General features: G+C 36.6%; 1 non-coding gene across 1 annotated transcript; it reads right to left on the minus strand.

The window, feature by feature from the left end:
* Positions 1-1,657: 1,657 nt before the first annotated feature.
* LOC121207370 (small nucleolar RNA R71) lies at positions 1,658-1,764 on the minus strand. Its single transcript, XR_005902461.1, has one exon. It is a non-coding gene; the product is annotated as a small nucleolar RNA R71 (small nucleolar RNA).
* Between the last annotated feature and the right edge of the window lie 12,831 nt (positions 1,765-14,595).

Here is a 14,595-nt window from a genome sequence, read left to right on the forward strand (position 1 = left end):
CATGAACTAGGGGTGTTTTGATTTTCATAATTGAACTTTAAGCTCAGAAATGTCAACTAACCTAGGTTAAGGACGACGGCCACCTGAAGACTATAAATAAGTCCCTTTAGCACATGTAAAAGACATCTAAGTTTTAACATAGTTTTCTTCTATTAAATTTAGTCTTGTTTTCTTTCCTTCATAGGTTTTCCTGGTTGTAGCTATTTGGTTTCTTCAAGAGATCTGATTGTAAATGATATCAACTTCTGTGGATTCGTGCTTATTATCAATATCAATCAGGCTTTTCTTAAACTCTCTATTTTAGTCCATTCCCTATGATTAATTATTCCATTTATTCCATGCTGTTTATAAAAGCCATGAGGACCTTATCCTTCAATGGGGGATTAGTGAGTGGAAGAATGATCTTTTAACTATTTGGTAGGGTTATTCAATGAAGCAATTGTTTGGGAAATGAATAACGTGAAACAAACCCTAGGCCTGACAATCCTAGGAAGTCATTAAGATGGGAATTAACCCAAAATTGGTGTTGCCCATTTGTGAACACCTTGACCCCAAACGAGTCTGGATTGTGAGATTCGAAGATAAGTAGTTTCTGCTGACTCATTATGTTAGTGGAAGATCAGAAAATCTTGCTACGGTAGCGACTAGTTGATTGATGAAGAACTCGAGATGACAGTTGATTGAGATTGTTGAAGCAAGCTAATCACCTATATTCAGATTTGATCTTTTAGTGTTTAGGTTAGAATTGATCTAGCACTCGCCTCCCTTAGGTATGATACTCGGAGTACTCACCTAACTTGTTGCAAAACTATATTACAACTCGACCCATATACTTGTGGATATCGCCTCATCATTCTATATCTCATTGCACTATTCATACTCTGGGCATTAGTACGCCTAAAGGCGGTCAAGTTGGTGGCACCGTTGCTGGAAAGGCAATATTACTAGGTTAATTTGAATTTTTGCACTATAAATGAATAATTAAGAAATTTGTAGGTTATAGATACGATTTTTTTTCCATTTATTACTACTAACTTCCTTTTTCTTGGTTTAGTGTATGACTTATAGTAGGAGCACACCTATTGTAGTAGCCATAGATTCAGAGAAAATAATTTGAAGGAATTGTTGATAGCAATAACAGCAGTAGCAATAGTAGATGCAAGAACAACCACCACCCGCTGCAGGTAACATCCTATGTGACAATCCATTGTTCGACGACATTGACGATAACACCTTAGGGGACCCACCAACTCCACAGCTACCCACAAACGTGCATATGGCTCGAAATGAGAGAACTCTAAGTGACTATGCCCTACCAACTCTAGACATGGCTCAGGAAAGTATAGCAGGACTGACGATTATAGCTAATAATTTTGAGATCAAATCGACGATGATACAAATGGTCCAAAATAATATGCAATTTAGGGGCACTATGATAGAGGACCCTAATCAACATTTGAGACGGTTTATTCAACTCTGTGATACTTTCAAGTATAACGGGGCTAGTGATGATGCTATTCGTCTTCGGTTGTTCCTCGTTTCTTTGATTGATAACGCTTTTTCTTGGTTAGACTTATAGGCACTAGGATCTATCATAACATAGGATGAACTCGCTGGAAAGTTCTTACAGAAAATTTTCCCAATCAGTAAAGCAGTTTAACTAAGAAGAGAGATAGCTGTCTTCAGACAGATGGAGGGAGAAAGTTTTTATTAGGCATGGGAATGTTTCAAGATGTTGATTAAAAAATGCTCACACAACGGATTTCCTGATTAGATGGGATTGTAAATATTTTAGAATGGGTTGGATGTAAACGCATGATCTGGATTAGATGGAGCAGCAGGAGGAGCCCTTATGAATAGGATTTACCAGGATGTGCATGAAATTATTGAAAATGTGCCATTAAACTCCTGTCAGTGGACAACTAAATGATTCACATATGGCCTGAAACCCGCTACGGTCAAAGCTATTCAAGACGATGATAAGTATCAACAAATAGTGGATAGTCTCAACTATACCAAATCTGCTTCTACACCGTCTATGCATGGAGGAGACAAGTCACTCTTCCATTATATTAATAACCCTACTGAGGATATAAATTACATCAAGAATAGGTATGAAAACCCTTATTCAAATACATATTATCCCGACTAGGGAGATCACCCAAATTTAAGATGGGGAGGAAACCAATGGGGGGGGTAACAATTCAAATTAACTTAAAAATACTAATTACCAACCTCCTTACTTACAGAAACCTCAAGATAGAATCAACCCAAGCGATCATACTGCATGTGGTCAATTTTTGGATAGAATTGAGGAAAAGATGCAGTCAATGAGAATAGATGTCAAGCAGATGCAATCTAAGTGCACTAACTCAACAAGAACATTTACTAAGCTCGAAGATCAAATGAGCCAAGTCATGAGCATGATGGGTGACATTAAAAAATAAATTGGCACAGGTATACCTAGCAATACAGAGGATAATCAACGAAGGGAAGGTAAGGAGCACGTGAAAGCTATAGCACTCCGATCGGGCAAAGTACTGGGTAGCCCAAAAATACCTACCCCAGAGGTAACTGTGGATAATACTATGAACCTTAAGATAAGTCCTTAGAAGAAGAAAGTAACGCCCTTAACCCGTCTCAGCCATTGGATCATTGGATTAGAGTTACAGAGCATTACCAAACAATTAGAACATCACTTAACATTATATCATTTAATAAATTAATCTCATTTAGAAATCTATCAAACATATGAATTGGGTCCCTAAATCGAGCCTTCGACGCCCTAAAAATAACTTAGAAGGAATTCGTGACTAATTTGAAACAAAATAGAATATTTAAGAAAAATTTGCAAAAGTTTGAAAACAAGGGTCACACGACTGTGTGGCATAACCCAGGCTGTGTAACAATTGAGCAAAGGGACATACGGCGTGTCCTAGCTCGTGTCTCCACCCATGTAACTCACTGAGTTGGGTCACATGGCTGTGTCGCAGGCCGTGTAACTCTCTGACCTGCAACACATGGCCGTGCCCGTGTGCTAGGCTGTGTAACTCACTGACTTAATACACTAGGAATTTACAAATGACACACGGCCATGTAGCCAGGCCGAGTGTGTCAAACAGTTGTGTGACAGCCTGTGTTCCAGGCCGTGTGATCCTTAATTTGACCCTAAAATCAAGCCATTTCAAGGCCAAAACACATCTAACAAACCATACCATTTGTGCACACATTCAAGATGTTTAAACATCATTCAAATACACTTAAACATACCATTTCAAACACCATAATTCATTTAACCAATATGCCATTCAAATGCACCACATTTGTGTCAAAACATCATTGATCAAATCAAAGCGCCATAACCACATTTCAAGCATAGAACCTAGTTCTTTTGTCTACCAAATAATATCATATAACCATTTACATGCCATCACAAACATACCAAAAAGGATCTTATATGCAAGCACTTAAAAATGGCCAAAATGACCTAACTTGTAAGAAATTAAAGTCTATCAAACCAAACATAAACTTCAAATCATATGCATACCAAAACATCCATTACACATTCAAGAAACACCATTACAAAAATTCCTATATATTCCATCTATAACATTGGCCAAAATACATAAAAACTACCAAAATAGTTGCTAGATAGTGTGATTGATCCCCGACAAACTTCCAGCCAATTGAGTTTCCAATAATCTATAAAACAAAGAAAAGTAACTATGTAAGCAACTAATGCTTAGTAAGCTTGTATAAACTTAAACATAACTTACCATTTCCTTAGCACAAACTATAAAATATGCATAATGTCATTACCAAGACCATAAGGTTAGTAAAAGTCTATACAAGCACCATAAAACTAACAAGTTAGTAGGTTTATCCATGATACATATGAGTTCAATCATATAGTAAGTAGATTTCATATACACATAATTTAACTCATCAATCTTTTCATAATATCATGAACATTTCAATTGTATGCTTACCATGCCATTTCCTATACTTACCTATTGAACCATCTAGAATTGCATCGGATACTTGAGAATACTCACACACATAGTGTGTCTTTCCATATAATCGCAATATTTCCTTTATAATAGTGCTCACACGAGTTGTGGAATGGGCCTGCTCACACGAGCTATATCACCCTTAACCCGTATCCACCGCTAGAATAGGGTTATAGAGCATTACCTTAAAACCAAAATATCAAAACATTCATTCCAAATTATTTCATGAATTATATCATATTCCATTAACATCAAAACATTCATTCCAAATTAAATGAGCCTTTGAGGCCTTAAAAACACTTTAGAAATGATTTAGGACTAAATCAGAAACATTTACAACTTCATGGAAAAAGATACAAAAAATCACACTACATGGGTCACACGGCTGAGACACACGCTCGTGTCTTAGGCCGTGTGGACATTTGAAATGGGGACACACTGTCGTGTTCTAGCCTGTGTCCATGCTCACGTAACTCTCTGACTTGGGTCACACGGCTAGGCCACATGCCCGTGTGCTAGGCTATGTAACTCTTGAAATGCAACCTTTAAAAACCTATAGGGGACACACATGCTCGTGTCTTAAGCCATGTGGACAAGAAATAGGCCAAATTCAAGCCATTTCTTTCACCCAATTAAAACATACCTAAACAAGCCATTTGCACATATGACCAGGGTATTGAAACACACACATTAAATATTATTAAACATGTGCATATTTAACCAATTAGGAACTAACTTGTTTCCATACCAAAACATACCACTTTTGGCACATACCAACTTTACCAATTTAGATTCAAACCATAACAAAATAACTTTACCATTTGAACCACTTCCCTTATGTATCAAAACCATATAAATGACACAAAACTAACCATTACCAAATGGTTCCAACATCAATATATATACATACCAAATTTAGGTCCAAATGGTCATAATTCAACCGAACATATTTAATTAAATCCTATATCAAAACATGCCCTAAATAATCACTTTGCAAACATGCCAACACATACCACTTTGGCCATAAATCATGTATCAATTTGATCATATAACACCAACCATTAAACATCAAAGGGCTAAAAGGACACCAACCATCAAGGCATCAAAATAACATAAGTTTCAAAAATTCAAAGCAACATTACATGCTAATATCACACACAAGCATTCCAATTTTGCCATTCAAAACATATCATCCCTAAACCATTTCAACATTAGCCATCAAGTCTAAAAATGCCAAAATGTCATCAATTATAAAACCATATTTACAAGCCAAACATAGTGGCCATATCATCAAGCACAAAGCATCTATACATGCCATTATAAACATGATGAAAGCATAAAAATCTACTGGTAAAATTGATGGAAAGTGTGATGGATCTCTGACTAGCTTCCAACTCGATCAAGCTTTCGATAATCTATAAGGTAAAAGAAAAACTACATAAGCAATGAATTCTTAATAAGCTCGTATAAACTTTAAGCATAATATTCCATTTCAATATTAAACTTTATAGAATAAACATAAATCTATTCCAATGCTATAAGGCTCATAAATCGTTATGATCATCAACTCACAAACAAGTAAGTTTATTAATATCGCATATTTATTGACCATTCATAACATGATAGGATTTCATGAGACATAATATATATCAATCCCTTTTATAGGAATATATATATTTCTATTTACTTACTTTTCATTCCGTCCACAATGTATATCATAAGCCTAAACAACATTATTAACTCTCGATTCAGAGTATTTATCCATAGAATATGATAATACATTATAACACATCCCAAACACGTACTTACCGTTTCATTTCCTCTTCTTACCCGTTTTGTATGCATAGTTGATGGGCGTCGAAACCACCAAAAATAACTCTAAATAGTAGTAAAAAGTGGTAGTAGGGTCGGGTCTACAAGGATTGGATGTTATAATCAACTTCCGCGTTTAACTTGTTAACAAAATGTTTGTCGTGTCAAAAGTCATGGCAAAATTCATGCCCACGACTCCAAACAGACCTGCAAAAAAAAAATAAATCAGGGGTTTTTTAAATGTTTAGAAGGTAAATAATTGAATCAGCGTAAATAAACAATTAATTAATATTGGAAATAAATTTAAATCAGGAAATAAATTCAGATTTTGTAAACAGAGATAATAAGCCTTAGCCCTAGACTCGGTGGATTTTGGATTTCTGAATCTATCCTTGAAAATTAATTTTCTCCTCAAACAATAAGCTGGTTATAGCAGTTAAGAATGTTCTAACCACTAATTCTTCCTCTTGTAGCTGGTCTCGGTACGACCTACAAACCAACCCTTACCAATTATCTAACCAAGATACACGTGTTCCTGATTCAAGATTCCAGCAACCTTGCACTCTAAAGAACCCAACTCGAATTAATGGCCTCAACCGCATGGGTCGTTTAAACCAGAGCACTTCTTCCTTTATTTGTTCTCGGAGATTTGAATACAGTACAACCTACTCGTATCTCCAACTATCAGCAAACACGACTCTAACCCAACATGCAATTTTTGACTTGAAATCGAGTTAACTTTAAGGGATGAGTTGTCAATCCCAGTACTTAGAAAAATGTGAATATCGATTGAAAGGTTTTTAGCACGAATACGAATCTCATGATTCCCGATCGGAAAGAACACCGGCCTAAAGTTAAAATGAAATTTAGTGAAGCATGGATTTAATCATGCTTGTAGATTATGGAAGGTGATTGGATTTGAATGAAAGATGGTGGAAATTGGGAAAGAAAAAGACTTGGAAGGCAATTAAATGAATTTTGAAAGAAAAAAAAACCAAGAATTGGAAACAAAGCAACAGAATGTTACGCACTAATTCAATTTCAAATTGAAATCAAAATGTGAAATTAAGTGTTTTTCCTAAGTACATTAAAGCCTTATTTATACACATGAAATTTACTAATTTTGGATTTAAACACTTCAACATATAATTAAAATTAAATAAAAACTAAAATAAGATTTTTTTCTATTCTTGGCTTTTACAAAGTCAAAAAATCTGATAAGTCCTTAGCTTTCTCCACATTTTTTATTCGGCCTCATTTCATTGATTTTGTTTCAATTTGGCCTTTTTTTTTTCTCATTTTTAACTCTTAGCATCCCAATCATCCTTGACAAGATTAAAACATAAAAGCACTAATTCAGTAGGGATCAATTCAGAAATAAACTGAATTAAACACAAAATGTCATGCAAATTAACATGTTATCAAATCCCCTTACTTAACTCATGCTTGTCCTCAAGCATATTGTTCCTTCAAGCATTAGAAATTATTCTACAATTTATTAAAAAATCGAGCCTCTTTTCTGTATCCTTAATCAATGCAAACAACATATGCAAAAATAAATAAATGCTCAGAATATATAGTTTGATCAACAAGTGTCATAAAACTGAAATATGTGAACTAAATCATTTCATTAAATTAAGTTTGAATCCAAAATTTATAAGATATTATTAATTAATCACACATTAATAAAAATATTTTTAGACACGGTCAAACCTTTTTACGCGAACTAGGATGACAACCCAAGCACTCTATCTAGTTACTCAGTTCAAACAGTCTCTTTTTTTCAAGGCTCGGTTAGCGGAATGTTTGTAAGTTTTCGATTTGTCACTCCAACCTTTTACGTGAGATAAGATGACAACCCAAGTACCTTACGCCGGTTACTAAATTTAGTCACGTTTTCGAAACTTTCACTCATAACTTGAGCCTTTATTAATTTATTAATTTTATTTATTTACTTATGTACAAGCAAATATTTTTTAAAACAATAATTTATAAGAAAAATCTAGTAACATATATCGACCTTAAAACACAAATGTCGACAAATCTAGATACTTGAACACTTTAATTCAAAAATTACCCAAATGTCCAAATTGACTAAGTAATGAGAATGTCGAAATAAACTATTGAATAAATCTAACATAAGATTTAACATATGCAAAAGAGACATGTAAAAAAAATCATGCATACTTACCATTTTACTTACCATTTCAACCCCTATTTAATCTATGCTTGTCTTCAAGCATGTTTTATATGAAATAAAAGATAGCAACCTAAATAACAAGTAAAAAGAAAAGTTAAGAATACTCCCCATGCGTCTTTTAACGATGTTGTCAGTGTTTGGGGTAACGGCTTTGCAAGATGTTGAAGATTGTGGAGACTTGGGTTTCCATTGTTCCAAGTTGAACTTCGATCCTACTTAAACATGCCTCCACAGATAGAGGTTGCTCCTCTTGGTCCTTAGTAGTGAAGTGTGGACGCTGGCAAAAGACTATATTGCCGCGAGTAGTTCGTGTACCTAGAGGAACAAAATAACACGCAGTAGCGGTGCCAGCAAACAAACCCATAGAATCCAAACAATATTTATCTAGGCTATCCATACTATATGCACATGTTAAGGACGAGAAATTGACTTTTGAGGGAAAAATTCAAGAGGTTAAATTCGTAATATATGACCCAAGTATTAATGGTCGATTACAGCGCAAAACAACATGAAAGTTTTGGGCAAACCAATATCCTAAATTAAATTTAAATCTAGAATGCATACACCACAAAAAAAAAGTTTAGTTTTAGTTAGAATAGGTAACAAATCATTTCGTCATGAAAAACTAAAGGCTAAAAATCAATGAATATATCTTAAAGTGGGTTCATGCACTAATAAGTCTTTTGTGGTCTTTGGATTTTAAAGTTGACTAGAATGAGTTAAAGCACAATAAACCTCTTGAGCATCAAAGTTACTGGGAATATCTAACAGAGTAGCATGATAGGAATAAGATTGAATATTGTTAGGGTCGACGAAACGCATGGCAATGTTAAATCCGGAAATCAACATTCAAAAGTCTTTACCAAGTAACCGAAAATAGATAATGCTTTGTGTTTCAAAAGTTCGTAATACATTAATATTGAAGCTAAATGTGTTGTAGAATTCATAAATCAATTCATAACATGCACTACATGAAATATTTGCAAATGAATTCCAACCAATATCATCAAAATAGCCAATCACTGCATCGTGAATATATAACATATCAAGAGTAGAAAGATCGATTTGCTTACAGACTGGGAAGGGACGTTGTCAGATGTCTTTGTATCTTACACGATACTTCAAGGTAAAAAAATTTAGAAACCCTCGTAATCGCCCTTTAGTAGGAATAGTGTTTGCAGGACCTCGTCTATTACGTTGATCATCTTATGATAGTCGAACATATTCATTAGGCGAGTCGGGTGGTGGACTTGAATTTCCACCAGCGTCAGTACTGCTGTGTGAGGGTATCGCTAACTCACATGTCAGTCGCCCATGGGGTTGAGTGGTGGACGATAGTGTTCGGGGTTGAGAGACACACTCGTTTGTCATTGAGGGACCTTCGACATTGTCTTTAGACATCCCGACCTCCTCTAAGTAACCTGCATAACACGTTAGTAAAGGTAAAACAAGTTGAGGATTAGGAATTGACCTTTTGGGAGTAGTGGGGTTGTTGTTAGAGTGTTCTATTTCGACTGGAGTTGGACTCACTGGCGATGAGTTCTCATTGGTGCGGCTGTACATCTTGTAGGAGGTGGAGAAGGTTCTGAGTTGTCGTCGTCTAAATCGATGACTAGAGGTGCTGAAAATCAATGTCGACTTCGATTGAGTGAAGCTGGAATATTGTCGGTCGTTTGGTTTCGAGTTCGAACCATGGTTTCCTTACAAACGTCATGAATAAACAGTTTTGCTTGCTATGGTGGTGGTGGGTGGTGGCAGCAGTAAACGGTGACGACAATGGCGGTAGATGGTGTACGGCCTGTTTTGGGTCAATTTTTTAAAGGGTGACAGTGGAATGGTGGTTGAGGGCGTCGAACGATGAATGGAGAAAGGGGGAGAGTGATGGTGTCTCGTGAAGAGACGTTCGACGACGGCGGTAGCGGTGGGGCAATGGCGACTCGCGAGGTCTGTACCCGACGGAGATGGCAAAGGGCGATGGTGGTAGCCACACTCGACGGCGGTGGCGGTGTGGTTTTGTGTTTAATTAGTTAGGGTTTTTATTTTGGAGAAGAAGAAAAGGTGTGGGGATTTAGGGATTTAGGTATTTTATTTTTTCTTCCTTTTTTTCTCTATTTTTTTCATGTGGCCGGTTTGGGCCTCTTTTCCACTTTTCTATTTTTTTCTTTGGGCTAGCTAGGCCATTTGGCCCAATTTCCCTATTTTTCATTTTGTTTTGGGCCACGTTGGGCTAGTTGGTATTTTGGGTATTGGTAGTTTTGTGTGGTTTTTGGGTATTTGGGTATGGGGTAGGTAGGTTAAATGGATTGGTGGGTGGTTATTAGGTTTTGGGGTTTTTATAAAGGTTAGGTATATTGGTTTTTCTATTTGTAGGTAAATAATTGTCACCATTTAGTATGTTGTTCCCATGCCACCATCATTATTCGACTTTTGGAAAAAATTCATAACCTTCATTATGTTCCTGAAAACATCAAATTAACTAGATTAAATAAAAATTTATTTATTTACAACCTAAATCTTACTAAACCTTAAGATTAAATAAACAAAAATAAATTTGGGTTGCCTCCCAAAAAGTGCTTTTGTTTAACGTCATTAGCTCGATGACCAGGAAATTTATTTAACCAACTCTTCGGGGACTAATTCCTCAACCATGTGGACTTGAAAATTTTTGTAGAAAGGCTTTAATCTCTGTCCATTGACCTTGAAATTTTTTTCGGATTCTTCACTTTTAACCTAGACTACACCATGTGGAAAAATGTGAGTAACAACAAAAGGCAGCTAACCACTTAGTCTAAAGCTTACCTGAAAAATTTCTTAATGTAGGGTCATAAAGTATTTTTTTCCCTACCATAAATTGTTTATGGGTTATCTTTTGGTCATGGTATGCTTTGACCTTATCCTTTCAAAATTGGGCACTTTTATATGCTTATCGTCAAATTTCCTCAAGTTCCTGAATATGTAACTTACGATGCTTACCTGCAGCTTCCAACTCCATGTTGCATTGCTTGATCGCCAAAAACGCTTTATGTTCTAGCTCAACAGGAAGATGACATGGTTTACCAAAAATAATCGATAAGGAGACATACCTATGGGTCCTTTATAAGCTGTACAATACACCTACAGAGCATCATTTAGTTGCCAACTCCAATCTTTTCTATCTGGCTTAACAGTATTCTTTAAAATCAACTTGATTTCTCGATTCGACACTTCTGCTTGACCATTTGATTGAGGGTGATAAACCGAAGCGACTCGTTCACTACCATGTATTTTTCCAAAAGTGTGTCAACTACCTTATTACAAAAATGCATTCCCTAATCGCTAATCAATGCTCGCAGTGTGCCAAACCTGGAAAAAATATAACTCTTTAGAAAATCGACTACCATTTTGGTGTTAGCATGACAAGTGGCTTTTGCTTCCACCCACTTTGACACATAGTCAACGGAAAGTAAAATATAATTGTAACTGTATGATGAGACAAATGTCCCATAAAATCAATGCCCCAAATATCAAATATTTCACAGACATGTATAGGGGTTAGTGGCATTTCATTTTTTTGGCTCAAGCTTCCTACTCTTTGACACTTTTCGCATGTTTTATAGAACAAATATGCATATCGAAAAATATGTGGCCAATATAGCCCACATTCAAGTACTATATGCGCAGTTCTTTTAGGGCCAATGTAACACCCCAAATCTTCAGTAATTTAATTGCATGTTTTGTTGTGTGTGGTTTGCATGTTGTGCTGGTTAAGGGTTCTAAGTAGTGTGAAAAGACCTAGGTTCAAACCTAGGCTTTAGCAAATAATTTGGCTTCTTATTGATTAACCCTTGTTTACTGCTAATAGACTCTTAAATTAATGAGGGTGTTGCAAGACATGAAGGGCTTGTTAGTCAGATGGCAAGTAGCGTGTGGAGTGTGCCTAGGGGTCTTGAGTTTGAGAAACCCTATGCGCAGTGGAGTAATATTTTGTTGCTCTCGCAAGGTAGGTGGTTGTGGTTGACCGAAACTTTAATGGTGGAGTGGTTGTGTGGGAGTGAATAGTCAAATTTGAGGAGAGATTAGTGGGATTTGATGAGGGAGTTATCGGTTTGAGTTTGGAAGAGGGAAGTTAGGAGAGAATCGAGGAAATAGGAAGTTGAGGTAGTAGTGGTGCTGAATGAGAACTCGCCTAAGCCATTCGGTCATAGGATGGTTAGGTACTTGGTACCGAATTTCTTTTGGGATTTTTGTGCTCTCAAATTCATTATTTCTACTATTTTCTGCCTTTTTCCTTTTCATTGTTCTCATATTTTGGTTTTTTTGTGTGGCCTGTGAGCATTTTCATATCAGACTTCTTGGGCAGCTCTTCAAGTGTGTGAGTTGCTAGATCGTTTTTCCCCTCTTCCTCACCTCTTTTCTTTATTTCCTTACCTTTGCTGAACCTCTCATCTTCTTCTTTTCTTTCAGTTGGCCTCCAGCATTTTCTTTCTCTTTTGTTTTAAACCAAATATTTACCTCTTTTTCTTCTCTTTTCTATTCTCGACTCACTCTCAACTCTTTTTCCTTCTTCTTCTTCTCTTTTGGTGGTTGGCTGGATAGTGACTGGTAAGTGTTTGGTTATTTCTGCTCTTTTGGTTTTCTCTTCTTTTCTCTGAATGCCGAATCTCACCTCTTTCTCTAATGACTCTGGTATTCTTTAGGGGTAATACTTCTCAAGGAGTAGAGAAGTGCGCAAGTTTTACAAAAGCGATTAGAACCTTTTGCTTGTCTTTTGATTGAATGTAGCGTTATTCATTGTTGTTGTTTTAGACTGGGGTATTTTGGCTTGGAACCCTAAGTATTCGCCTAATGCCCTTTTCTCTGTTACCGATTTTGACTCACTTATATTAGTAAACATGAGTAATGGAAAAACCGCTTATTATGCAGTGTTCTAACAGGGCTAGTCACCTCTGCGATCAAGGCAAGTATGGGATGATAAATTAAGTTGGGACTAAGGAAAGGTGATTAACCCTAGTATTAATCGACTAATGGTTTATTGTAATTGAATGTAGGTTTGGGAAACTCTTGGGCTAGGCACACGTTTCGCAGCAGGTGTGTAATCACACTACTTCTATTGTGAATCGACAAAAGCCGAAAAATTGGAATCATCGATGCCACGTTGGCTTCCGCTCGCTCGCTCGTGTGGTCATCTAAACACTAAAGCACGAGCATGTGATTGTGGAGACCACCACGAGCAACTTCGTGAGCTTAGGTCTTTTTGGGCCACGTTAGGCCGAAATGGGCCTTGTGGGTTCTACGTGCTCGTGGTCCCCGTACGGGTAAACCACACGGATATGTAGAGATTATTGGGTCAGCTGTGTTGTTTACACAACCAAGGCCATTACTTGGGCTTATTGTGCCATATGAGGTGTGGGCCCATATGGGCCGTATTATGGGCTTGGGCCCATTTTCGCTGTTTAATTGTTGAGGTTACACGGGTCGCTCGAGATGACTGTGGACTTACCGCTGGGTCGATAAGTACACCTAGGCCCTAATTTATGTTATGACTATTATACCCCTATGAGGTAAATGATGAATATACCCCTGTATGTTGTATGACTGTTGAGCATGCCATCTTTATTTTATGAACATTTTTATTATGTTGTATTGCATGGGGTGGGATATATAATATTGGAGGAAGTGTAGTGAAAGGTTATAAGCCTATACTGGCAGCTCTGCTGTAAATACTGTTAGTGCCGAGACCGGTACTATATTCTGGAGTGTAGGGATAGGTGGGTCGATTTTATCCCCACATGGAGTGTAGGGCTAGACGGAGTGGAGTGTAGAGGATGGATGGGTAGGATCTCTGTATGCATTTCTGATACTGTACTGAAATGGGCTAAGGCCCACACTGATACTGTTACTGTATTAGGCTAAGGCCCACATGGATATTGCGACTGATATGGGCTTAGGCTAGACTATTCTACCCTATATGTTTGATTGTTTGATAAATATGGATTACACACTAAGTTTTCATAAACTCACCTTTTATTGCTTATCTGTGAAGGTAATCCTTAGGCGGGTCGGTGCTGCAAGGGACTCAGAGATGGTCACACCACAGATTGTATCTTCGTTTAAAATTTAGTAAGAGTAGTTTTATATGGGTAAATTTTATGTAATAAGGTCGTTTTAAAGTTTCATTTTATTTGTGGATTTATTTAAATTGACTTATATCTGCTAGCAGTAGGACTCGAGTTTTCAAAAGGTAAATGGTTTTCAACTGCTATGCCTTGTAATTGGTTTCAAAAGCTTCCGCAACGAACAATGTTTTAAAACGTAATAACGATTTTGTACGAGATATGTTTTTCCTAACGAATCTGAGATTTAACAAGTAAATCAAATAAGATAGCTTTCCATTAAGATCACAAACAAGGTTTTAAACATTTTTTAAAAAGAACTACGTTTTTCAAAACTCACTCCAAGGTAACATCACAGATGCGGCCATAACGTCTAGGCCAGGTTTGGGGTGTTACAGCCAAAATTTCCACCACATGCATAAGAATGACCAAAAGGTAGAATTGATTTTACCTCAGTTTTTGCAACGCATTGTCGAACTAC

The sequence above is a fragment of the Gossypium hirsutum genome, chromosome A09, assembly GCF_007990345.1.
Source record: "Gossypium hirsutum isolate 1008001.06 chromosome A09, Gossypium_hirsutum_v2.1, whole genome shotgun sequence".
In the NCBI taxonomy this organism is placed as follows: domain Eukaryota; kingdom Viridiplantae; phylum Streptophyta; class Magnoliopsida; order Malvales; family Malvaceae; genus Gossypium; species Gossypium hirsutum.